This window comes from Chamaea fasciata, unplaced genomic scaffold (assembly GCF_029207755.1).
Source record: "Chamaea fasciata isolate MVZ Bird 193981 ecotype frontalis unplaced genomic scaffold, bChaFas1.0.hap1 SCAF_5, whole genome shotgun sequence".
NCBI classification, from domain to species: Eukaryota; Metazoa; Chordata; class Aves; order Passeriformes; family Sylviidae; genus Chamaea; species Chamaea fasciata.
In genome coordinates, this window is record NW_027094090.1 from 38,791,625 (window position 1) to 38,817,639 (window position 26,015).

The 26,015-nt window shown below is 36.8% G+C and overlaps 1 protein-coding gene across 3 annotated transcripts in view; it reads left to right on the top strand.

Annotated features, from left to right (window-relative positions):
• SYT1 (synaptotagmin 1) overlaps positions 1-26,015 on the top strand; it is a 338,139-nt gene that overhangs the window by 104,918 nt on the left and 207,206 nt on the right. For all 3 annotated transcript variants that reach the window (XM_066183296.1, XM_066183295.1, XM_066183298.1), the window contains one exon: positions 14,747-14,808. The gene's annotated coding sequence lies outside the window, so the exon portion shown is untranslated. The remainder of the gene's footprint in view (positions 1-14,746; positions 14,809-26,015) is intronic.

The window sequence follows — 26,015 nt, forward strand, 5'->3', positions numbered from 1 at the left end:
CATGTTAAAGAATATCTCTAACTCAGTCTTTGTGTGCTCTACCCAGGCTGGAGCCTTATCATCTTCCTTTGATATTCTTGTGCCGTAAATTATGCAGTGATTGTTGTTATTTCAGAATGGTACACTGATCTAACTGAAGGTTTTTGAACAGCCTGCTTGTCAAAGGCCTCCCTGCTTTTGCACAGTGTTATAAATCTCTACTGCTATCAGGGAGGCATCTAAATTGGGATTATCTCACATCTCCCTTGTGTAACTCAAGACTCTCTAGCCCATTATCATAGATAGGGGTGATCTGTTATAGGTGATCTTTTGATAATATATATTTTTTGATGTAATGTCCCATGACATCATATTTTAAATGCTACACATTTGTATATATTCAGGAATTAAAATAATTGCATTTATAATAAAAGTTGTTTTTTATTCACATATTCAGTTTTATGCCCATACTGGTATAATTGCACCTTGTTATCCAAAGTAAATATTTTTGTCTCAACCTTTTCATCATATAAATAATATAATTCATGTCTGACGTAAGCGTGGATATGAACTTAATCCAGTTAGTTATTGTTTGGTGTGCTGAAGTTTGTAACCAAAAATTCTCAAATAAATGCAGAACATCTATATGCAGTAGAGTTGGACCTTGATTTTTGGGGAAGCTGGGTAAATAAAGAGGGAATGTATGTGTGAGTGGATACAGCTTGACAAAGGCAGGCATGCCTACAAATACAGATAAGTGCTTAAATGTAAGGTAGTGTGATTTCATTTTGGGCCACAGAAAATTCCTTATCTTAGTATTTTAATCATGTAGCACAGTGAGTGCAACATGAAAAAGAAAAATGGCAAAAAGAAATTCATTGTGAGAGGGAAACATGGAACAGTGAAGAATTTAGAATTGTTGCTGAATTTACTTTATTACGTTTAAACAATCCAGAAAATACTGTTAACAGTCTTGCAGTCCTTTAGCCCTTCATCTGTGTTTAAACTGCTCCATTTAAGAGCATATTTCAGTTTTGGCTGAGTAATTCCTGTGCTGGTGAAAAGATAATACTGTGGGATTTAGTAGGATAAATGTATTGTTATTAGCAATGGCAACTGAACCGCATTAAATGTATTATGAGACATTGTTTCTTTGTAATACCAACTTGCCCACAAAGTCAAATGTGATGAGCCCTCTACAGATGGGTAGTAAGAGGCACTTGCAGCTTCAAAGACTTTTTAAAACAAAATGGTGAAGGATATTTAGAGTGGTACTTTTTTTCTGTTTATAATGCCTTAGAAAAACAATCTTAAGGTGTTAGGACCAAAGCAGTACTTCAGCTGTCCTGAAGTATAAATCTGAAAATCCAGATTTATATCTGAAAGTCCCAGAAGTGCAAACATTCAGTCCCCATGGCAAATGTTTTAATAATGCAAAGGTAAAATTATTAAAAACACTTAGGGTTGTCTTGATTCTCTCCTACTGCAGTTAACGTTTCTATAGACATAAGTTAAGGCCCAATCCCTACAGTCTGATCCATTTAAGTGGTACAGGAAACTTTAAATTTGGCAGCTTTCCTGCGAAATACTGCACATTTAATCCTGCTAGGTCCTTCATGAGTTGTATGTTATTGTATCTGCCTTATTAGTCGAGAAACTGAGCAGTGACATAAACATGGTACCGGAGCAAGTCAGAGACCAATCCAGGATTACATCTCTAGAGTTCTTGACTTCTAACCCTGTATTAGCTCCACTAATTCCACTCATCTCCACAATAATAGCATGGTGTTCACTGAGGGGTAAGGTGGAGAGAGGAAAATAAATACTTAGTTCAAGTAGTCCTCAGCTCAACTAATGTGAGATGATTTCAGCTACCTACTTTACTGTGCTTTTCCTGGTCCAGGTTTGTTTCACTCATAGCTGAACTTTACTGTTTCCCTTAAAATATTTTAGAATGAAACAAGGGGTTTGGGGTATCCAGCCACTGCTTTCTTTCCCTGTTCTGTCCTGTTTACAGTGCTGGGCATGTGACAAATGTTGTCCTGTCTTCAATTTTTCAGATACTTCCCACTCTCTTCAGCTCTTGTTTGTTTTGTTTTTTTTTTTAACAGTGTCAGTCTGCCTGCCACTTTTCTTCAAAATCTACCTTTTAAGACTCCTCTTTGCTTTTCTTAACATGTTCAGTGATCTCTTCCAATGATTTACGATTCATATTTGCAAAGCTAAAAATGAAATCAGATGTATTTTTCAACAAGTTAAGATAAGGGTATTATCTTTAATGGGCATGGAAGGTGGTAGCTGAAACACCAAATATCACATTGGTCTGTTTCTGTTTTATCTCATTGCAAACTCGCATTTTTGAGAGAGCACTGGACAAATTACAAGACTAGTAGATCTGGATTTTTTGTCAAGCAAGAATTGCTTTGCAGTTAGGGTAATTTAATCTCTTCCTTTTTTACTTATGAATGTAGCAAGATTCAGAATAGAAGTACTTCAAGACAGTTTCTTACTGTGTGCTCAAAGGAGCTATTTAGGTGCAAAGAATGGCTGCTATCAGGTCTGTTAGATGCCTATTTTAGTTTAAGGAGACAGTGTAGAAGAAGAAAAGAAAGCGTATCAGAAATGAACAAATGAAACCAGGGCCAGAGGAGGAAATATTCGATTTCTTTGTTATTTTCTCCTTTCTCCTGGTCTTACTGTTTTCTAATCTACTGAATTTTCTGTTATATGAACAGAGAACTTTCAGAAAGAAAATAGTTGACAGAGACGTTGGATTTATTGATATACCTGAATGAATCCATGATGTTCCTGTTTTAAGCTGTCAGGTTGTTCTGTTCATAAAGCAGCATTTCACACTGCATCCTGAAATTTCTATGTATCATAGAACTTTGCTGAAGGCTGACACTGCTGTGGATTGTTTTACTGTATTTTAGGAGAATCAATTTTGCTTAAGAGCCCTTGCTTCATTTATTCCTGAGACAGGACTGCAACGTTATAGGCGAAATGCTGATTTTTGTCAAGAGAAAAATACACTGACAGTCAGCTTTGCCTGAGTATGCTGAACTTGCATATTTTATGTCACTGCAAAGCATAGATGAGAAAATCGTCTGCGTACTTCATAAGTGATAGTAGAAACTGATTAAAGCAATTGACTCTACCCTATGCAATGAAGTATTCATGGTCGTTACAATAATGCAAAAAAGCACCTGTCAGCTTCAGAAAGGGCATCTGCTGATTTGTTGACAGGCAATTTCAAGTTCTCTTTTTACAGAAACTCGTATTAAGGGTTTCCTTGAACGAGGTGATCTTTTACAGGTTTTCTTTTTTGCCAGATGCTGAAATGAAGTCTTAGATGCATCATGTGGTGTTTTCTTGATTTGTTTAAAATCCATGCTGAGAGATGCTGTAACAATCATTCTGTGCAAAAGTGTCTGTTATGCTGTCCCTTCCTATCCGTGAATGCAGTTATAATGCAGTTATGCTCTCATCTGGCTGTTTATCAAAGCCGCATTTACGTTCACATTCCTGCCCACAGTGTATTCCCTTACATCTGCTTTGTTTTAAAAGTAACAATATTGAAATGTGTTCAGTGGCACCTCCTAGATTCTGCATTGGAATATTCAGCGGAGAAATTCAGCCTATCAGTGTTCAGTAGCTTTCCTCTTTTGGGAAGAGTGACTGCAGAGTGGCTAGAGTGACTATGGAATTGAGGATGGAACTGCAGGAACTGGAAAAAGGGACTGAAAGTCTCATAACCTAACTGCAGTGTTGCTTCCCTGAGTTTATCTAGGGTAAGTTTGCCTTCTCTAGGCCCCTTCTTAAAAGTCTGATACAGCCTGTTTTAAGACTGTATTCAGTATTAAGTGGCCAGGCTTTCTTTGTCAGAAAAATGGATGAGGCACATTTTAGATAATGATGTTTTGTGTTGAGGTAGAGTATGTCCCTGCCTCAAGATGATTCAGACATCTGTTATGTTTTCTAACTTTCTGCTTCTGCTTCTTCTGGGCCACGGGTAGTACAGATTGCTTTTGTTTCATAGACTTAGCTAATGTGTTTGCAAATTGCAATGAAAGAATCTCAGAAAATTACGCTATACATCAGTTGAGACAGAACAAATGGTTTTTTCCTTCAGACTGCTCCGGTGTGCTATTTGAGTGCAAATGAGTAGCTTTTATGAAGTGGCTAAAGTTTGGTCCGAATAAGCTGTATTTCAGAGAATCTAATAATCAAAAATTAAACAGGTTTCCTCAAGATGGATAGGAAGATTAAATTAAAGGGTGGTTTATGTTAACATTTGGCTCTACAAAGAAGGAGAAAAATTGCTATGTGGAATACTTAGCTTCATTAGCAAAAGTAGCCCAATTAAAATATTTGCCCAAATGGGTTTTTTTAGGATTTCAAATAGACCTTTTTTTGATTTTTCCTTGATTCAGAGATGCTAACATTAAATGTGACACATGAGATGGTAATTACAAGGTAATTATTTGATTTTCACTAAATAGACATTTCCATTAGATTCCTTCTGGCAATGTCTAGCTGAGGAAGTTGATTTTATAGGCAAATACAGTATCATGATGTCTTTTCTTTACTCAAGTACGTAAGGAATAATAATGATAACTACCTCTTTTAACGTTCCTAGCCATCTGCACATCAACACGGCACTGTCTGATGTGCTATTTTTTGATTAGGCTATCAGATTTGCTGAATGTGGACTTGATGCTTCCTTTTTTTCACTGTTATGTAGACTTGCAAAACCATTACTTGTCTTTTATCCTGCTTTTTAAAATAATATCTTTGCATGTAATCTGCAAGGATTGACAGTAAAGCTCTTCTGTAGCAGCCCAGAGTGACACCTGTGATTAAAAGGTCTGCCTCAATTCCCCAGTTTCTAGGTTTCTGCTTGTAGTTTCAAGATGAAAAAAGTTATGGTACTTCAGTTCATCTTAAGTATTGCAAAGTCAGATGCCTTTGTCAGGCCATGTGCACATCATGTGTAAAGAAATGCTTTAAGATATGGAAATTGTATCTCTAGATGAAGTTATATAATAATGAATTTAGACCCAAATACCTGCAGCTGTAGGCTAGTTAAAACTTTCACTGTGCTTCTGTCAGTGTGGAGATGAACTTCACTGTAGATACCAGCCCAGCCCTATTAGCTGACCTGGGAAGGAAGCCAAGGTGGCCAGGCAGGATGTTACTGTGTGCCACTAACTATGCAAAGCAGCATGGCTTAGACACACTACACTGAGACACCTGTGCTTGGTTAAGAGCTCTGATGACCAAATTCTCTCCCTGGCACAGCCATCCAGGCTGACAGCCATTTATCTCAGGAATGTGAGACATTCCTACTGAACTGTGCAGTTGCTGCTGAGTTGACTTTGCAGCTTTTGAGAATCAAAGTAGCGCTTGCAGCTGCGGCCGCTTACATGCCCACCTCCTACTTTCCACAGGCTGTTGTTACATGTCACTGACTGTTCACTCTTGTCATTTAGGTTACATGTTTCTTCAGCAAGTTGTAACCTGACAAGAAGCTCCAGTTTGCATTGCTCTTTGTGTTCACCTATTTTATACACCTGCAGTGCATCTGTCCGCTATTCTTTTGTTTGGTTTAGTTTATTTGTTGGCGTCTGTGTCTAGGCAGAAGTTATAATGCTGAAGAACCTGAAAGACCTACTGACTGGTCAACCTATTACTTGTGTTTGAGGACCAGTAATACTGGTCTGTGCATCTCTTAGTGGTGCTATGTACAGCTCCTTCCAGGAGACAGCCCTATATGCCACAGTGAAAGTCATTGAGAAAGTAATGTTCTAAATAAGTACTAAATAAGAAATTATTTAAGTAAGACAGTACTAAATAAGAAAGACACATTTTTTAACGATTACGCAAGTTTGGGGTTTTTTACTGACTGTAAGGAGATCTAATATTCTTACATACTGAGGAAGACAGAGAACATGGTATAAGATGAATTTGTTTTTTCCAACAGACTTCGTTATTTTTATGAAACAGTCTCATAACAGTAATCCATTCTTGTCATAAATGCTTCAAAGACAGAAATACTACAGGTTTTTTTAACATAAATAATTAGAAGGCTGAAAACATTTTTTATTTTTAACTAATTGCCCATGATTTTGTTGTCCTAATCATCTATGAATAAGGTTGTAAAGTATTTCCACCAGTGTTGGTATGACTGTTTTCTTGCTCTTACAGTGTAACAATGAAGTTATTTTAATGCTAAACATAGCAGAGTGATTGGAAACATTTTTGGTAATGAAATATTACATGTTGTAACTGAAAATAAACATTTAAAATCTTCATATATGCATACTTTATTTAATGATCCTATTATAATATAGTCTAGTACCAGTGCAAGGGGTCAGTCCAGTTTCATTATTAATTTTGAGTGTTTCATTCTTTGCTCCTGTTGACCACAGAAAGACACAAAATATCATCTCTTCTTGTAAACAAAAAAATCTTCTTTTAAGCTGGTGTCTTTTCATCCTCTTAGTAGTTTGAAGTGTAGTTCATTGAAAAGGAGAAGCCAACTGTGATTGTGAGAGTAGTGAAATAGCACATGAAGGTTAGAAATACTAGTCTTGGGATTTGAAGCACCCAGATAGTTATAAAAAGGTGAAAGGGAGCAGAGAACAGTTGCTGTGGAGCAAAAGGGTTTGTTTCATGGTGAGTGTAGAACAAGCAACATTAAAACTAATGTGAGAAATCAAGGGTAGCAGCTTTAGAAAGTGATGTGCCTATCTTTACAGGATTTTTTTTTGCTGCTTACCAGAAATCTGTGCAGCATGTAGTCTTGGATTAGTACAGGAAGGGGTAGGCAGTAACTTGATTTTGTCTGTATTTAGCCCTGGTAGACTTTCAAAAACTTTTTAAATGATTTCCATTAGGAGAAAACAGTGGCGTGAATAAAACTGTATGGTATAAAAAATGTGGGCTGACATTACACCAGTGGTGAATTATCATCTCTACAGATTCTGTGTATATGTCCAGATGAACCACAGAATAAGTCTGCTTAGAATTTTCTCTTTATCTAAAAAGTTATCTTTGAAGGGATGCATTTAAATGGCCAAGAAATACTGAAGTTTTTGCCACTGTAGGTCTCTGTAGGGTAATAGAGAAAGGGTATTTGAACAACTCACCCGCAGATTATGTCACTTAATTTGCTGAGGTGTTGACACTGGCTATCTGATTTTATGGGGGAATTCCTTACCCATCCTAGTATATTTTCATAAAGCAGAATTGACAAATAAATAAATAAATAAATAAATAAATAAAGCCTCTCGCAGCAGAACGAAAAGATCAGCTGCATTATGTAACACATAATCACTTCCTGCAGTGGATATTGCAGCAGGTTCTTTCGTCCTATGATAAAAGCAATTAGATTTTGAATCTTCAAACACTAGAATGCAGCTGAGTGTCTATCTACTAACGTAAAGATATGTTATCTTTCTAGGTAGGATTTAGGAGACTGATTAAAAACCTCCACTGTGTTTCTGAATAAGTCTTAGTTTATAGCTGTTAACAAGCAACCTGTGTATGACATCTGAAACCAATTATGCTAGGAACTACTTTCTTATCATTTCATATGATCCAAGATGCCTAGTCTAAATAGTGTGATGGAGCAACTTATGGGTGGGTTTTTTTTTTTTTTTTCTGAAATGTCTCAGAAAAGAATTGTAGCTCTATATCTTATTATCTAGAAAAGCATGAAAATACTTGGAATTAAATTTAATGGAATGCCCTGTTACGAGTGCTGGTTGTTTCAGCTGAAGTTTTGAAAACTTTCACTTAGGAAAATGAAGTTTCACTCTGATGTATGAAGTTTTTATGGCTTTTTATTATTAATAAATGTTAGTATTCTCACATGTTCATATTTACAATTGGAAAAACAGAAGTTTCATGTAAAGTTTGAAAATTCTACTCTTGTCTAAGCAAAGGGCTGAGACATACCCACCAATCGAAGCACGAATGGTAAGCTACACACTGGGAAGATTCCTTCTAGAGCAGCTCCACAGTTACTACATGGCAGATACAGCATAGTGGTTGAAGTATTCTTACATGGTGTGAACACATCCAGCTTAGCTACATTAATGGTGTGTCATATGCAAATCTTTCCTGGAAGTCTTTGCCACATTTGGTGTGCATCTGTATTGTTGGTGCATGTGCCATCCCATTTATACAGCAGGACTCCAGTAGCTTCACAATGAAATGAGTGTTAGTAGGTGAAGGGATATGTATTTTCCTGGATAGCTACTGGAGGGAGGAAATGCTGTTGTTGCCCCAAATTCTGATACTCCTTCGACCACATAAGATTCTTAAAACATCTCAAGATGATTCAGATACCCATTTGTGACTGTATTGTCACTGACCGTATCATCACCATTAATAGGTTTTCTTTCTTGCAAAGAGTCTTTTAGTGCCTGCTGGTTCATATGATTGTTTATTGATCATGAAACTATGATGCTGACCTCGGTGTTGTTGATAGAAGTATCAGAGTGGATGGGTCTTCTGACATCAAGCCAAACGTAAGGATAAAGCAGAAGCTGGAAAAGGCTTTTGATGGGCAACAAGAGATCTGAATCCACCAGGACTGAGAACCGGAGAGGGTAACAAGGCATGTTCTGGGCACTAGTGGTAGGAGAAAGAATCTGAGTATGTGGAAGCATCATGCAGCTGGCAGAGCAGTGCAGGGGCATTTGAGGAGCAGCTGGCCCTTACTGAGGTTAGGAGCTGCTCTTGCCTGTGCATGAGTTGTGTGCAACAGAAACACAGCATGTCTGATGGAGGTGTACAGTAATAACAAGAAAAAGCTAGTCAGGAGTTGAAACACCTGGGTTCTGCTAAGAACTGAAATTCTGAGGAAGTTACAGGGGAGGATGTTTGAACTTTAGGTGGCAGATAGCTCAATACAAGTGAACAGAGGCTGAAAAAGCAGTTTCATTGCTAGTACTATAAAAAGGACTCCGAGAGATAAATTCCACAATGAGCAGAGTCCTTTGCTGAGTAGAGAAACCTGTAGAGCTGAAAACTGTTCACCTTTAAAATATATGGTTCACAGGGTGGGAATGGCCCAGCCACAGACTGAATGGACAGAGATAAGCAGAGTCTAAATACTGATTTTGTCTCTAGTGTCCACAGTGATGCTGCATTCTGGTAAACTGCATTCTGAAGTACTTAAACATTGAATGTTGAGACCTAAAAAAGGCTTGCAATCTAGTTGATATCTGTAAACTTAAATGGCTGTTCAAATGACAGCTCTCCTAAATACATCCTCTGTCTTTATGTACCGAGTTGAATAAATGCTCATCTGTATGAAAGAGATGGGAGAATTTCTCCTGCCCCACCACAAAGTGTGTAGTACAACCACTATCTTCTTTCATTCTGTTGCTCTAAATTTCTCCCTTGTCATAGGAAGTGACTCTATGCCTCAATTTTCTCTCTTGCATTTTCTGTTCTGATAATTGTTTCCTTTCTATTAGCAAAAGCATCCTTCCATATTTACCCGTTCCTAAATTTACCCCTGTCCTGGTTTTTCCCTCTGGTTTTGGGTAGACATTGGATCTGGTAACAAACTCTAACAGTCAGTTTGCCATTTTTCTTCTATGTACAGTGCCACTTGATGGCAAGCACACACCTGAGAATTGTCTGGGTTTTTTAGAGCCATGGTTTCTTTTAAAACAAGCTGGACTGTTGCAGTCCAAAATCTGAGAACTGATGGGTCTGTTTTTGTCTGACACTCACTGTGTTAATCACGTTCTGTATAAAGTCTGAGGGGCTTTCCAGTAGCGTTTGGCTTTCCTACCACTGTTTTTTCCCTTATCAGACTGTTCATGAAATTTGCAATAAAAATGCCAATAAGTACTTTTTCTCTTTTTGTTTGCTCATTTGCTAGAGAAGTTTTTATTCTTAGTTTTGATTTACAAAATATCAAAGACTGCAGAGCCTCCTTACATTCATTGTTCTGCAACTCAGTTGTTTATGCACAGTCACCTCTACCGTGAGAGCACCTCTTTATCGAGCAATATGTCTTCTTGTTTTTTCACTCTTCAGTACTGTTCTCTATCACTGTCTGTAGGCAAGGAGGAAAGGTGGTGATGTGAGTGGAAAAAGTGCTGTCATCAAATATATAGTAACTTAGAGCAGTGCTATTTTGGAGGGGTGGTGGGTAGGGGGGGTTGTGTGTGGAGGTATATTCAAAATTAGTTCCTGTTTTGTTATATTATGGGCCTGAATTCAGTCAGTAATGACCTCAATAGTGCCTGTTTTAATGTAATCCTTGCTTGCTGACTGCTGTTCCAAGAATAAAAATTTAAGCCAAAAGATTTAATGAAATCCTTTGGGATTAGTGGTCACTGGGCTGGGGAAATTGCATATCAACCATTTCTCTGTATTCTAACCATACGGCTTCGTATTTGAATAGGAGGGTGTCCAAGAGAGACAACTCTGAGTTCATCAATAATTTACATTTTTTTTAGTTACAAACCTGATATTTGGGATTCTGTTGCCATAGCAATCCATCTGGGTCTGAACGGATAGTGTTTTAAGTGGTGGTTGTATAGAGATTCACAGTGTGTGCTTTAAATCCCTTCTGAAGTAATCCTTAGATCTGTTCTGTGACTTATTTGAGGTTTCGACAAAACCAATGTTACTCACAGTAAAAGTTGATGCTGTGCAAATTAAGCCCATAAAGTAGTGGAATATACATATGATTAAGGACTGTTAAGTTCATAATGTATGACAATTTCTGTTTCAATATTTGAAACTATTAATAAATTCCCACAAATGCATTTTTTTTTCAAAATGCATTTAATTTGTTTCACATTATGCAACTGGAAATTATCCAGACTCTGTACTGGTTATTAGCTAATTTAAACTTCATAATCGAATGCTAGCCTCATTCTTCCAGATGTCAGTTCTATGTTTTACAGGATGCCAGTCTATTCATAATGGACTCCTCCACTTTCAATTAATCTGATTTTCTCTCACAAATTATTCTAAAGCAGAGAATAAAATTTGAAATACCCGTTTTCACTTTCTAAGACTACTGGGTTTGTGTTTTGAGGATGTGTCGCTAAATTCAGTAGGCTAAACACCAGCTACTTTTTGTTCGAGGTTTAGTTTATATTTTTTTGTTTTGCCACGCAAAATTTCAAAATGGTTTATTCCAAACCTCCCAGATATGCCACATAAGTGGATGTCCTCAGGTCTGAAAGACAATCAATAAAGTGAGCAAACTTGGGCTGAGTTTCAGCTCTGTCAAAACCGAAACCCTCCTGAAACTGATTTCTAGAGCTTTTATTCCTTCATGACAAAAATTTTGTCCAGTTGTGCTCTGGAACTGTCACTGAGCCGTAATGATGATATATTAGCAGCTCTTTATTACTGCAGAGTACGGAGTTTCAGTTTGCAAAATTATTCCTCAGTGCATAAAAGAAGAGAGAGAAGAATAATACTCAAATAACAGCCATATGCTCTACTAATGAGTGTTTAGCCCATAATCCTAAACAGATAAAAATATTTTCTTCATGGAGTTTGTAAAAGATCACATAGTTGTTCCTGGCTTTAAAAATAGTAATGGAATAAAGAAACTGCAGATGGCCTATGATATCTTGAGAAATCTTTTAATTACCATGCAACTTTCCTTTTATCTTTTGTAACATAATTCACAATGAAAAGTGAAGCATCTAATAAAAGGTGCTTATTTTTGCCATGATTCTGTGATGCTAAAAATGTTCTTTGTCACCTGTAATAAATGTAAATCCACTCTGTTTCTGTATGAGTTAAACAAGGGCTTCCTGAGAAAAATTGCAAAGAATCCTTTCCTTGCGGCTGAGTGGGCATATATGAGCATATATGCATGTATAATCTTAAATTCAGTGTTGTTGACTGAACTGTTTTTATTTTAGACCTTCAGTCCTGCCCCAGTTTAATGGGATTATTTCCACAATTGGTTACCATAAAGGTGACTGGGATCTGAGAATTTGGAATAAACGAAAAAAGGCTTGGTTTTTCTTACTTTTGCATATCTGTATGCTAACTGAAGTAAAAGTTGCAGATCATTTAAATGAGTACTTACCCTGAAATTAAATGCCTTAAAGTATCTTCTGTAGTTAACGTTTGTTAAATATAGATTACACTTCAAAGGGATACAAGGATACAAGATGTATTCACACGTATGAAAATGTGTTTCTGTTGATATTTCCATTGGTTTCGTGAGGAAATGTCTTCCCTTGCAAATATTACTGAAATGAAAATGGAGCCTTGGAAGATACTAGTGCTATGACAGATGCTATTTGTAGCTCTGAAAATATAGTTGTCACTGCAGGGGATCTCCTGCATTGAAGACCCACAGGAGTCCATAACCAAGGGTGAATGAAATAATCTTCCAACACATCTAATAAAAATAGCTTGTGTTTAATAGTAAGTGATGGAAACACAGTTGAATTTATTTTGTAATGTTTTAATCTTCCTCTGGAAATGCAAATCTTTCCAGTTTATTTATCTCCTTATGTTTTAGCTCTGCAAATCCTTGTAAAGAGTGATGGTATTTAGTTTCCTGGACAACTGTTGAATTTTATTGATTTTTTTTTTAGTTATTTATTCTAGAGCATTACATTTTTCATATCCTTTGGAACCTCAGACTGTGAGTTTCAAAGGAGCAGGCAGGCTGTCTCTGTTTGCGCTTAATGCAGCGCTGCACTTACTCATAGTTTCGCTTAAATTTACTTCTCTAGTGCATAACCTGTATTTTTATTCAGGTATTTACAGTTAATACCATAGTAAACATTTGTCTTTCCATTTTCAATCATTGCAGCAGAAGGAAGTAGTGAACCTGCTGAAAGGCTCAGTAATAATATGACACAGCTTGACACAGACAGCTTAGAGAAATAGGGGAAGATTGAGACAGTGTACCACAGAGCAGGTGTGACTCTGGGTGTTAATTTCTCTAAGGCACTTGCAGCTACCTCTGCTCATATGCAAGATATACACAGGGCCCTGAACCAAAACCCTGGTTCTGAACCCCAGGAGAAGGTAGAGATTAGAGGTTCTTTTATTTTACCTTCTTTTCTGAATGTTTCTGAATTTCAAATCCCTCCGTTTGGGAAGACTTGACTTGACAGCAAGAGGCAAAGTTTTGGTTGAACCCATTCAAGAGATATTTGAGTACAGTAGTTCAGATTAGTTCTGTCGTGGTCTGTTCCAGAGCATTTTGTACAGCTAACACAGAGCACCAAGCGAGGTAGGGCCTGCTAAGGCTATTGACATGAGCTGACATTTGATATGAATTACAAACTGTGGGAATGAAATTAGCCGTGTTATACACCAGCATCTCAATTACTCTAAACCCTTTAGAACAAGATTTCAAATTGTTGTCCAGCTAACCTTGCATCATTTTAAATGTTCAGCTCCTCGCTGATGTCTAGGACGTAACAGAATGGGCTGTTAGATAGAAGAGCTGATTCATGGGGTTCAAAAAAGTTTATAACTTAGTAACATCATAATATTAGATGCTTCTAACTAATGTATTATATAGCCCTCAGCTCCAAACAGTTCTTAATTGTTGCTTAACAGGTTTCTTCAGTGCTCATATGCAAATGAGTGTTTTCTGTATGTCATAACTATTGACAGAATGATACAGAGAGAAATATTAATTTCTTACTAAAATAGAAGGGAAATTAGATTTGATGATTATTTATAATTTGAGTCCTGTATTATTTGAGTCATGAAAGATGGTTTGCTGATTAGAGTGAGATGGCAGATGGAATCATGATTTGCCTTTTTTAAACACCAGCATAAGTGTTGGTGTGCTGTAGGTGACAGTTTAAGATAACAAAATTTTTCATTTTCTTGTTAGTATAAAATTAAAAATACATTTGTCTGTCTTGGTAACTATGTACTTGGCTGCATTTTTAACTGCATCTAAATTGGTCATCCTCACAATTAATGCCTTCACAGCTTGATCTTGCTTGCCCTGTCACACCAGTGTTGCCCTTATTGTAACCCTTATTGCCCAGCAGTTCCAATTTTCTCCCTTTCTCTCAAGCTGCCTTTATTAGTGAAGATTGTTAATAGTAAAAATCTGCAAAGGCAGTATGCTGTGTTCCTTCCAGTCCTGCCTTAAAACTCGCTTCTCTTGTGATGCCTGTAAACTGGCCAAGAAAGGCTAAAGCAGCTGGTGTGCTGTGTTCAGTTCTTACAATACAAATTTCCTGTATGAAGCAGCAGGAGTGAGGCATCAAACACCCCTCTGCAGCGTGTTCCACTCACCTCCAAAAGTGGTGAGGGAGGCTGTGGCTGTCATTGGAGGCATATGTTCTGTCTTCCTTGACTCCTCAGTCTAATGGGGTAATTCAGCCAAGATCTAATACACCATGAGAATTTGATTTTGATGAGAGGATTGCCAGCCTCTGGAATGTGAAAGCCTGTCACCCTCCTGGAATTGGGGAGACCTGCGGGTGCCCAGATGAAATTAGGATGCCCAGCATTTAGTCTGATGTTTCAAGAGAGATTTGTTCCCTGAACCTGTAGATTTCTCATCTCTTCTGCTATTGTAGTATCTAAGACTGGATACTGGTTTTTAAGGAAAAGGGGTGATGTCAATTTTCTCTGCTGGGTGCTTTCACAAAAGCCCAGGGTTTTAAATATTGGAGTAGGCCAAAACTAGATCTGAAAATGACCAACTTCTGTAGCACAAATGAAACTAGTTTGTTAATTTTAAATAGATTGTAAATGCATGTATTTGTTTTTCTTACAGAAGCGTGGAGTCCTGAATAAACAAGGAGAAGAGAGTTAAGCACACATTCTCTATTGTGAGCAGTAAGTGACCGACTTACATACTCTGAAACTAAGCGTGACTTGCACTTAATTTTTAATTTATTTTTTTTTCTTTCACATTTGTACCTCTTCAAACAAGTGTAAGAAATTAGTGCAGTGAACATTTCTGCCTTGTATCCAACTTAGTTTCATTTCACAGGGGTAGACTTATGAATCCTATCATCATCTCAGGTAAGAGGCCTAGGTAATCCACACAAACTGTCTTCATTGCTGCCCATACTGAGAATATTACATTTTTCTTCTCATTAAAATACATTGCAAGAAAAATTGACAGTACTGAGCTAAAAACAGTATTACGCCAACATTTGCTCATGCATGAAGTTTTGCAGAAAAACAGATTCATCACTATAGTCAGATCCTGCTGGGTCGGTACAGGAGCAAAAGACTTTTATGGGTGTGTGTTAATCACATAACCACTGACTAATTGTTCTGAACCACCCTGGTCATAGCTGTGCTGTTCACTGCACTGTCCGACCAACCGCAGTACATGGCTGTGGTGGCCTTTGACAACTGCAGCATTATATAACACCCAGAAATTAAGAGCAGTTGCTGAGACAAGATGATGACCCATGTTTGTGTTGTGGGTGATATTATTGACATTGTCCCTAGAAAAAACTCTTAGGCTGCTGGTGAAGTACCAGTCACGACAAAGTAGAGCACAGACACTGCTTTCAGTGCCAACCCAAAGTAATGTGCCCTGGGAACTGTAGTTGATAATATGGATGTACCGTATTACTGGGTATTTAACAGGTGGCAATATCTTCTGAGAACCAGAGCAGGTGGACTTGTGTTAACACATTTCTATTAAAAAGTTCCAAGAAAACAGTTCCTCTGTGCTAGGTGCCAACAGAACCTGCCTTTTTTGTGGTAGATAATTGTGGATGGTAAGTAATGTGCAGAGAATATGTGTTCTTTAGCACCATTCTGCTTTTAGAATATATATTTGGCAGTACAAGTTAAGGAATTTCACTTGTATATACAACTTGTGTTGTATATGAAATCCCTATTCATTCAGCCAAACTGGCGTATGGAACCAGGCTAGTTTTGAATAGAAATAAATCTTGAGTATTTCTTGAGAAGTAAAAAAAAATAATACTTTCTGTTGGAAAAGAATGTGTGTAAATCTCAATAGCAAAAAAATACCCATTATATCTCTGGGCAGACAAATTTGATGATGGGCTTTAGCATGAAAGGAAATGTGTGATGTTTCACAAATCCAAGGACAACATGATGTTTGTTTGTGAACCTGTGTGGTTTTTTGTATGCTGTACTAAACTATGTTACCAGTGGACATCTTCTGGATATGTAGCAAATGATACATATGTACCGGAGAATTCCAGAAAACTTCTCAAAACTCCTAATTATCTATTTTTTTTTCATTTCTTCTTCTATTAGTCATACTTTCCTTTCATTTTCCCTTCTTTCCCCTGTGATTGCTGTGGTTTATATTCCCTACATGCTATCACACCTCTTTTTACCCTTTATCTTTCCATTTTTTGCCACATAGTCAATCTGCTCGAACTTCATATTTTCTACTTGCTTCTCCCACACAGGGCCATCTCCTCTTACTCTTGGCAGAGTTGCATTGCAGAATGTTTCTGATCTTGGGCAAATTTTGAGCTTGCTATTTCTAGTATCAAATCGATACTTTGCAGACCAAGAGCGTTATTGCTGTTGTCAGGTCATAATGCACAGGATAATGCCATATGCCTATGTCTGAGGAATTCACAAAGGGTTGCAACGTAGCGTAATACAGGTCAGGCTTTGCAATTTTATTTGACGTGTAGAAAGATACAGTGGAACTTTGGAAGTGGTTATTTAATGCATGGGATACCTTCAACCTAATGAATTATGCTTTATGCCCTCTGGATCTGAAGCTTTGGCTGCAGGTGACTGTTAGTTACATGAATAAATGCTAGCAATTCCAAGCAATTTGTATAACTCAACTGGTATATGTATACAAAAAATCCGCAAGTCGTTACAGACCTACTTGTAGAAAATAAATTTCACCACTGCAGACTCTGGAAGATCTTCTCCCCAGTTGTGTTTCTGAGTCAAGTGGCCAGACCTCACAGGCAGCTGTTTCAGAATAATGTGGATTTATTTGTGTATAGTGAGAAAAGAATAGTCAACTATTATTGGTACTCCTTCACATACAAATTCTCTCTCTTTTGCTGGCAGAATAGGTTGACAAGACCTTTTTGTATTATCCATCAGTTAATTTTGTCAGTCGTGGTATTATGATTATAAACTACAAATGATCTAACATATAATGAATATATCTTAACAAAAATGAAACTCTGCAGTGATTATTTAACATTTGCGATGTGAAATTTATTTAACACTCTCTTTGGAATATACATGGGAAATTAAAATAATAAAACAGAAAAAAAACTGCTCTTACCTCTCATCCATCATCAGTGAGAAGCAATGTTACCAGCTTGATCAGGCTGTACATTCACCCATGGAGGGAAATTCATGTATGGCACCTCTGGGCCTTGTAACAACACCCTTGAGAACTGTATGTTATTCATGCGCTAAGTAACCAGTCATTCTTCTGACACTGGGATTGATAAATTGGAATTGTGGAATTGTTTCAGAATACCTTTTTTCCCTTCAACTTGAATAAAAATCTAAAATTTAAAATATCTGGTACTTAGAGGCAAAAAAAGATTGGATTCCCCACATACAGAAAAAATAAAACTAAAATTAACGTTATTTTTATTTTAAAAAGGATAAAATAGAAGTCATAATGCATAGTATGTTTTCTGGGCTTTACGTGTTCTCAACTTTATTTTATGTGCAAGGGCCATTGTCATTTGTCTTTGGTATTGCAAAAGATTGCAGATACCCTTTGTGGAGCAGGGAAAAAATCTTGCAACATGTGTTCAAAAAACGGTGTCTATTGTCCTCACATAGTCAGCAGCAATCAGATTTCATCTGCCACAAACTTTGGTTTGTCAAAGAAGTGGCAAATAATTGGTGGCAGACTGATCACAGGTTTTTTGTTACTCGTTTGATAAAGGCAAGTTCAGGTAAAGTGACATAAATTAGGAGATTGCAGAAGCAGAGCACTAGTACAGGAGAGAGATAACCAGAATCCAGACTCTGGTGTGAGTAGCTGAGAGGAGGCTTGGCCTACTGAAAATTATTGTATGGGCAGTTTGACTCCATTATGTGTAAAAGAACTAAATTCATGTTAGATTTACCATTGGCTCATGAGCATGCAACATTACCCTTGTTTGCCCCGATGTCTATTTCAAAAGCTACTGTGTTTTGTATTTTACCATTTACTATATTGTATCTAGAGGTATGTAATGTACCAGAGACGAGGTAGTTAAATGAAGGGTTTTTTTGGTTTTGGGAGGGTCCATTTTGTAAAAGTTGAATTTATGAACATGCAGAAAGAAATGAGCCTGTGGTTCTTGAATATTCTGTACTAATCACAGTAGCCTTCCCTGACATTATTATTTAAATCTTTCGTGCAGTATAGTAATCTAGAAGCAGCATGGAAGTGCCCTCATTCCTTGTTTTGCCATTTTGTCACAGGTTTTATCATTGCAAATTAAAATTCATGTGCATATACTGCAGGCTTGGATAAAATTGTTCACTGGAGTGTTTCCACTACCTTAAGTCTTTAATGAGGTCTTCCCCTAAATTAGTTTCACTCTTTTTTTTTCCCCTCACATAGTGAAAGAGTGAACTTCTGGTAAATTATATAGTAGCATTTGCATAATGTAGAGGTTTTTTATACTGCCTCTCTTTTGGTTATCATCTCGAGACTGTTCAGAGGAGTCCCTTCTCTATGGCTTATATGCTTACAAAATTCTGTGCCGCAAAACTTTATTTTTTATTTTCTTTTTATCATGCCTGTATTACAGACACAGCTTTGTGTTTTTTAATGTGACATCTCTGACATGGATTTAGATTCTGTACTGCTTTGAGGTATGCTAGTTATGCAGCCTAATTTTGCAAAATGGCTCTGTAGTTGTATTTCCCTAGGGCTTCGGTTCAGTTGTCATCTATCATTTTAGTACTGTGATTGATTAGTCTCTACTATTTAATTTATCTGCTGCAGCTTCTAAGCTGTTTCTTTAATTGGTAAACACATACTTTTCTAGACACGTTTTCAAATTATGTGTTTTCCAAGTGCCCCAGACGTCATGTAATCATATTTTTCTCAGCCAGGAATTTAACCATTTGAGCCATTTAATGGTTTCAATAAATAGAGAGTGATATTTTGTCTATTACTTGGAAAATATTGAACTGGAAATCTGTGTTTTATTTTCCATTTTTCAATATTATTGTATATATATTTATTCTGAAATACTAGTGTATTTACCAGCTGCTTTTTCATCCACCAAAAAACACTAAAAAAAATCAGCATCTTTCCTAAGAGTAAGAGCCAAATGCCTGGGCTGCTGCTGTGGCAGTAGATTTTAACCACCTTTGCACGTTAGGTTTCAAAAGCAAAATATTATTTAGTGTAATTTGCTTGTTGGAATTCCATAAGCCAGCTTCAGTCAGTAGGGTTAACATGCTTATTCTCCTCTGTTGTATACTGTGTTCCTGTACTTGGCTATTTTTAAACATCACATTGAATATCAACTTGGCCATGATTTTAAATCAGACTCTTTCAGAGGCATGTCATTTCCATTTAAAAAAAAGAGTTGGTTTTTGGCATTAAGTCATAAAATGTGTAAACATTGCAGCAGTTCTACACAATTACTGAGGCAACTTTCAAGAAGCTACTATAATGAATTGCTTCTATGATCCACATATCAAAGAAATTTTAATGTCACATTTTCTTTTCTACTGCAGTTTTTATTATGGCTCTGCATATTTTTGAATGGGGATGTTGATAATTTGTGTAGGTTTTTTTTTAAACTTTTAGTTACTGTCTAATATTTGTGATTAAAATCTCTCAATAAGGAGAATTATACTGTGTCATCATAATGCAGCTTTGCTGACGTTGGTAACTGCTATTGTAGTCCCATCTCTAAATACAATCAAACAAAATTAGTAGACATCTGCAACGTTGCATGCTTTCTGGGGGTAAATTGGTGGGGGTTTTTTGTGAGAGCAAGCTTTAATCAGTATTTCCATTTTGTTTCTAATTCTTAATCTCATTGCGCAATCTGCTTTTAAAGACTACCAGGTTAGCTGTGGATATGTACCTTAGTAATTCATGATTGGGTCACTTCCAGCCCAAATTTCCTCTGAGTCTTGGAGATAATGTCTTCAGTCACTGCTTGTGTCATGACTTATTCCTTTGTTTAGAAAATAAGGGGACAGACTTTTTTGTCAGCTCTGCTGTTTTGTGTTTATGGTCCATGAAGCTTAACTCAAGAAACAACTAATACGGTACAAGTGATAATGAAACTTACAGGTTAAGACAACTCCCCTGGATGGAGCTGGTGATCGTTGAGGGATATTATTTGGCAGTTTTGGATCCTCTTCAAGTATGACTTTCCAATGATGATTTTTTTTCTTCTTTAAAGTTTTATACTGTAAATCTTTCTTTGAAGACATATAGCCATCATAAGCATCTTATTTTGATAGCTTTCCTTATGTAAATGGAACGCATTCAAGAGTTTATTTGGAAATGAGAAAAGACTCATCTTTACATCACCTCTTTACAATTGTATCTATAAGTTTCAACTATATTGACAACATATATCTGTAAAAATGGGAAGGAAATAGGAAATTCAGTTACTTTTCCATGTAAACAAAAATGTTTTGCAAAACCTTTAGCACATAAAAATGTTTTCTTATGTCAGTCTTCTGTGCTTATATTAATATTTGAAGTCCATTAAATGGCCAGTAGAATTTTTCTTGCAGAAAACAACTTTGAAAACACAAAATTCAAAATTTAATGTATTTGGAAAGGCATGATTCCTTGGATTAGGATTTTGGGGTCAGGGGATATCCATTAGAGTAGCTATAAATTAGGAATGATAAGAAGTGCTCTGGAACACATCAAATACATCAGCACTGTGTCTGCAGTGTGGTGCTGCTATACCTTCAGTTTTGCTCTGCAAGCTAAAGACACAAAGACATGGTTTTGCTGTGAGAGGACCCTCTGCACGATGGCTCTGAGGGCAATACTGATTGATGTCTTTCATACTAGTAGTGACTCTTGTAGCTGTGATAATAAATGCAACAGTACTTTGAGCTAAAGGCACAAGTGTTTGAACATGCTGTCCATAAAGCACATAACATTAGGCCGTTTTACCAGTCTCACCAGTTACAAAGTGTTAGTTAAGTTATTAAAAATGCTGAGATTCTTTTTTTCTGTGAGCCATGTGCTTGGGAGTTTTTCGTGTTACTGCTCAATTTCTATGACTGCTTTAGTCCCTCCAAAATCTCAAGGTTTAAAAGTGTATTTTTTTATTGAAAGGTGAGATTTTCATTCAGTTGCATGGATCCAGGGGCTGAGGCTTCAAAAGATAACTCCCAAACATTTATTGCAAAGTCTGGTGATACTGTGTAAAATGCATGATAGCCTGGAGGTCTCTGCTAGTACTGAGCAGAGGTACACTTTGATCTTTCACGTAATAGGTCTTCCAATACCTTTTCATTTCTAAGAGAAATAGTGCCCAGGCTGCTTTTATACCATAAGCCTATTTCACTCATAAGCTGTGATGTCAAGACCATTGGTTTTAGGAAGAAGGATGAGAAAAATGGAATAAGATGTCACTTAGACTGTACAACCTTAACCATTTTTGATGGTATTTACTCTTAGAATCATGTTTCAGTGGTTAAATCCTTAGTTCTAATGAAATTATTAACATGGACAGGGTTTATTTAAAATTTGATTTTTACTTTAGGGATAAAAATGTGTAAGACTTCAAACTGCATTAAATAATTGGTTAACAAACCACTGGCTACTAAACTGTTAATTGTTTTTCCTGTAGGTAACAGGGGTTCCTTTTGGAGAGTTACAGTCTATTGGGCAAATACGCCCAATATATAGGCAGGTTTTAAAATGGGCATTACATGTAAACTTTATAATTTTGTTTTTACACATTTCTTAAAGAGAATAGAATCAGTATCTTTGATACTGAAATTTTCAAAAGATTTGTTGGTGGACATAAACGATTTGCTTAAACCCTCTTGAGTAACTTTCCTTTTCAAAATTGGTGTGGTGGCACACAGTAACTTTCCAGGGGCGTTATTCACAGGAGAATTCACTTCAGTGGTGAAATTGATAGTATTGTTACTGGTGTGAAAAGAATAAGCTCATACCGTCTCAGTATTGCAAAGACCTTGAAGAACTACTGAACTATGTGCTGCTGTTACTTAACTTACTCCTTCAGACTTCTAAGACTGTTCTGAATATTGATTTGTCCATCAGTTCAAGCTTCTTAGAAGGTGGCGCTGTATTTGAGAAGTGCGTTCATTAGTGCTTGCTGTTTTTGATGCATGTTAAAAGAAATTGATATTATATCTGCTGTTTAGTAACTGCCTTTTAAAAACCCCATTTTCCTACTCAGTGGTTCCTAATGTTGAAAATACCTGTATAAGACTATTAATAAATCCTACAAACATCAAACAATTTTTCTTGCTGCACTTTTTACCAATAAAAGTCCTCCCTGCCACCCTTATTCATTCTCCTGGGAAAAAGCAGCAGCCTTTGCAAGCTTGAATAATGAGATGGGGCTAAGAAAGGGAAAGCTCTGGTATAATTATACTAATCTGCTACTTACTGCTAAAGCATATAGCCCCATACTATTTCTGATTCTCCTTTCTTCTTTCACCCTTTGTTCATATTCCCATTTTTCTCCCTTTACTATTTTCTTATTGGAAACTCTACCTAAGTTATATTATCATAGAGTTGTTTAGATTGGAAGTGACTTTGAAATCATCTAGTTTCAACCTCTCTGTCATGGACAGAGACACCTTCCCCTAGATCAGGTTTCTCTAAAGCCCCATACAACTTGACCTTGGACACTTGCAGGGATAGGGCATCCACGGGCTCTCTGGGCAATTTTTTCCAGTCCCTCACCACCCTCACAATGAAGAATCTTTGTAGCCCTCCCCTGGATTTGCTTACTAAATCTTAGTTTCCCTTCCAGAGCTACTTTGATGATACCCTTCTGAAAAAATTCCCACCTTACTCAGTGTCACCTAATTTATTTTCTTGTAGTTCCCAAAGTTCTTGATCTTCTTCAAAATAGGGATTTAAAAAAAACCAAAACAATGGGGACAAAACACAACTTACATCTGCTGGAGTACCGTAACTAGATTGTGACTGAGTTTGCAAAGAGGGGCTCAGGCTGGGATGGTGCCCATTTATGTGATCAGAAATGTGTCTAGACATAAAGCAATGGTTTTTATGTGTATCTTCCTTCTTCCTCATGCCCAGATATCTTAATGTTGTATTAGTGAATGAACCTGAGGTTTGTACCTTTTCCCTTTATAAACGTTTGTTTCTTAAACATAAGCTCAGAGCAATTTGGGCTTGATCTTTATTCCAGTCACCAAACTGTCTTTGTAGCTTTGCTCCTACTTCTTCTTCCTTTTCTACCTGCTGTGGGTATGGGACTATAATGTTACATTTTTTCAGATAGTACACAGTAAATCTGCTTATAAATGATATCTGGATACATTATCTTTATGCCCTTATTTTGGTTGTGAAACCCTTAGCTTTAGCATATACTACTTTCTCCAGTTTATCTGCCTATAGCACACAATGTCTGATTTGTTTGAAGAGCTTCTGATTTCTGCTGATTAGATATTTTACTCAGAGCACCAAAGAAGCCCATGTTTGTGTGACTTCTCTTCTTGGATGCACATGTGCGTGCTCCCTTGCTTTTGCTCACTCTCGCTTTTTTTCCTCTGCTCTGCTGGAACATTATGTCCTCAGTTGTCAAATTGCTTTCTCTCAGACAAAAATTCCAAAGCTAAATTGAAAGAAATCAACCCAGAAACTCTGGCAGATGATTGATTTCTAGAGTGAAACTGAATTTTGTGAGTCTTAAATGAAAAAATGTTTATTATTAACAAGTATGGTATTAGGCTTGTGAAAAAGAGTTTCTAATACTTAGTATATAAAAAAGGAGATATGATAAGATTATCAGACCTTGAGGGGTTATTTGAATCATCAGCTTGTTTCTAGAGAGAAAATAAAGCTGTGTTTCATTAATCCTAATTGTCCTTTTATTTGTTGCAATATATTACATCAGGTTTACAGCACCTCTTCAGCATTAGCTTCCCAGGAACAGCATCGCTCAAGTGCAGCTATCAGCCAGCTGAATGCTATAGATGCAACCTGAAAATAAATATGGATAATTAAGCAAGGTATTGTTTTTCAGAAACAGCACATCCACTTCTGTATAGCATCAAGAGGAGAGTTTAAAACTGTGTACTGGGGTCAATAAAATGTTGAAAAATCTATTTACCAATAAACTGTTTGTGTGAGTTAATCCATTGGTAAGTAAAAGAGAGAGGCAGATTAAGCATAATAGACTATTATGAATTGCATGGTAGAAGGGAAGCAGTTAACGCTAGAACTGTGTGACACCTGTGTATCATTGCTACTTAAAAACATCATGGCTATGAAAATGCATTAAAGTCTTCTCTCAGGATTGTCTCAAAAATTGATTGAGGTGTGAATAAAGGCATTTCCATGACCCTTGACACCACTGTGTTGCCACACCTAATGTGTGGCTTTCAGGAGGTAAATCATCATTGGCCGCACATGACTGTTTGGCTTTGCCTGTTACTAGATGTAAATCCTGCTTACCAAAACGTTCCTTCGTTAGTTTTTTAGCTTAGAAGTACAATATATGTGGTGTCACAACTTCTTTAGCAGGAAGTTATGACAGGGTAGTTGGACAATTCGTAACATCTTAGATTTCATCGATTTAGAATGACTCGAGCTGTGTCAGTTGTTTTTATACTAAGGTGCAGCCTGCCTTATGAAAGTTATCTCAATCTGGGGATTTAGAAATGCTTTTAAGGGGATAATGTTTATATGTAAGTATTCTTAAAGTAGTTGAAGTATAGTTAGTACTTCTCATGGGAACAGGCAGGAGAAGGAGAACCCTGGGTTTCAGTCACAAACAATCAAACACTCAACTGATCCAAAAGAAAAACATCAAATTAGAGCACAAGACCAGTCAGGATGTTTCTAAATAGAAGCATTTAGCTGATGAGCTGTCACGTTGCTGACTTTTTAAGTTCAGTTATCATGTTTGGACTTGGTGTGGTGCCAGTAAAAAGGATTTGCTCATTTATTTTCAAGTCATCAGAATATATTTTAGGCCACATGTAGAAATAGTTAGAAAATACAGTTGGCTGACTGAATAAGAAAGAATGAATTAGGTACTTGCAGTGATAATACAAAAGAGGAAGGATGAAAGTTCGCAGTTATTTAGATTTAAAAGGAGTCTCCTTAGGAACTGCATTTGCTTAAGATACTTAATATACCTATTATTACCTCTTGCTTCTCTGATTGAGTGGAACTTACTTGGTCGCCTAGAATTCAATGTGACTTCTGCCATTGATTTCAGAAACAGCAGGAGACTGAAATTATAGAAATATGGATGAGCATTGTTCTTTGGTAAGTTAACAAGACCTAATAGTATATGTAGAAAAGGAATATGGCCAAGAATTACATTAAGGCTGCATATTTATTTTTCTACATCTGAAAGATGTAAAAAAAAGTGTAACAAAAAAAGTTATTTGCTACTGGTGTGTTGGCTATATTGGTAAAGCAGAGAAATGACAACTCAGAGCTAAAGGAATGAAGGTACAGGTTTTGTCAAAATATTAGTGAGCTCTCTAGATACCCTGATGAAAAATTGCCACTAGTTAGCTTTCTTGTCATTGCCTTGACCTTAGTGTATTTTCTGTTGAGCTTCTGTCATTTTCATCCAAAATATGACTAGCCATTCAGAAAGCTTTACATTTTTCTTCCAGACTGTGCCTGGTTAAAAAAAAATGGAAATATTTGGCAGTGACAAATGTTGTCTGATCTGTAGGCAACAGTTACTGTAGTCTGAAATGGTGTTGAATGCTGCCCCAGGTGTTTTCACAGTTAGGAGTCTTGGTTTATACTGATGCTTGCACACAGACTAAATAATGTCAAGTGTGTTTTGGATGTATAGGTTTTGTACATGGCTAACAAACAACTCTAACTCAGTTGGGTTTTGCTAATAATGATACATGCACATCTCTCAATT